We start from the raw sequence: 2270 nt of genomic DNA on the forward strand, positions 1-2270 counted from the left end.
TGAGCCATCTCTCCACCCCCTCCAACCCCACCCCTACCCCCAACCCTGCTGTCCCCTTTCTTAAACTCGATTTTCCTAGCTGTTCCTTGGCTTAGAGCTGCCCTGCTCTAACCTTTGTCTCTGTTTTCTCATGGTGCTTTTGTCCCCATAGGTAGGGCCCTTGTTCAGTTACAACTGCAAAGACCCCCATTTCCAAGTAAGGTCACATGCCCAGGCCATGGTGGACTGAAACTAGGCATACCTTCCAGCGGGCCACTGCTTGTGCATCATGATAATTGTTCAGAAATAAAGTTCATAAATAGAGCTAAGAGGCTGAGGCTGGGCACAGGGGACATACCTCAGTCTTCTGGAGGAAGACGTGGAAGGATCATGAGATTGTTAGCTACATGATGAGTTCAAGGCCAGTTTGGAATGTATGAGAACTCATGTTTAAAAGAAAATAAAAGCTTTAAAAAGTGAGAAGTAGAAACTTTCTCTTTCTCCTGCTAGACCTCAATGAGAATTCTTAAAGACCACATTATCATGCCAAATTTCTTCAAATCATCTTTCTCCTCTTCACAAATTTTTCTATCATCTATCTATCCTATCACCTATGTATCTATATATCTATGTATCTATGTATCTATGTATCTATGTATCTATGTATCTATCTATGTATCTATCTATCTATCTATCATCTATCTACCTATCTATGTATCTCATCTATATTTCTCGGTTTTGTTTTGTTTTGCAAGCCCTGGCTTGTCCTGGAACTGACTCTGTAGACCAGGCTGCCCTTGAACTGACAGAGATCTGTTTGGCTCTGCCTGTTTCTTTCTCTCAAGTGCTGAGATTAAAGGTGTACACTATTGTCTATCAAATTCTTAACAAAAGGAAGAAGGAGGAGGAGGAGGAGGAGGAGAAGGAGAAGGAGAAGGAGGAGAAGGAGAAGGAGGAGGAGGAGGAGAAGGAGAAGGAGAAGGAGAAGGAGAAGGAGAAGGAGAAGGAGAAGGAGAAGGAGAAGGAGAAGGAGAAGGAGAAGGAGAAGGAGAAGGAGAAGGAGAAGAGACTCAGAGCCAGGCACTGTGGATCATCACTGTGACCATCCTGGTGTTTTGGAAGCTGCTTTGGGAGGACTGTGGAGAGGCTCTCTGATGGTTGAGTCAATAGTTACTCTTCATTATCTTTGTGTGCCTGTCAGTGGGCCAAGAGTCAAGCACTGAGACTACACTTCTTTTTGTCTGAAATCATACCAAATCTTCCTCACAATGGAAAAATGCAAATATGTCCTCTGCTGTTCCCTCTGAACTGATTCTGTTTCTTCTACGAGTATCTTGGGTATCTTCTAGGAGACCTGGAGGAGAGGGAACTGGATATTTCTCTTCCTGACTGAGGGCCTTGCCTTCTCCAATAAAATGTCCTCTGGGCCAGCATGACGGTGGTAGGTGAGACAAGTCCGGCACCAGCTGGGATAAGCAGCTGTGGAAACCGGGAGAGCAGCCTGGGCACAGGGCTGAGGACCAGGTCCAGGTTTCCACACAGTCCCAGCAGCCCAGCCAAGGCTCTGACAGTCCTCACAGCCGAGCCGGCTCTCTCTCCACAAACTGTCAAAGGGCCAAGGCTTCCTCTTCTCAGCCCAGAAGAAAGCTAGGGAAAATATAAAACTACAGGATGCAGTATCTATAGATCCTAGCCTCTTTTCTTCCCACGGGAGAGCACAGCACAGAGAATTCTGTGATTTGTCAAAACCCCAAACAAAACAGGGCTGCAGTTGATTCAGACAAATGGCCACAGCTGTGGAAAAGTTTCTACTTGAAACCAGCAACTCAGCACAAATAGCCATCTCAACGGTTTTATGATCACTTTTCCAGCACGCTCTCTTTCTCCCCAACATGCAGCGACTGGTTCCTTGAGGTCAGGTCCCTTTTAGTCGTGCTCAAGGTGGTGGCGTCTCTCCTACAGTAGCTTCGCTTTTCCCTGCGCTCGCTCGGTTCCCCAGGTTGGTTCCACGTGTCATCTCAGTTGACACTGAAAGTTCAACACCGGTTGTACGGCACTGGAGACACTTGCTGCTCGGTGTTTGTAACTGGTGCCAACGCTCTGACACTCAGTCCTGTGTCCCAAGCATTCTGATCCGGGCGGGGCCGAACGCTCAGGCGGTGAAGCCTGGAAGCCAGGTTGCCTCACAGCTAAAGCCAGCCCAGGTGTGCTGAGAGCTTTCCAAGGTTTGCCTCATTGTGATTAAGTTTGCTGGAACTGCAGCGAAAGTGAGAAGCCCGGAGGAGGGAGGC

This window comes from Rattus norvegicus, chromosome 20 (assembly GCF_036323735.1).
Source record: "Rattus norvegicus strain BN/NHsdMcwi chromosome 20, GRCr8, whole genome shotgun sequence".
NCBI classification, from domain to species: domain Eukaryota; kingdom Metazoa; phylum Chordata; class Mammalia; order Rodentia; family Muridae; genus Rattus; species Rattus norvegicus.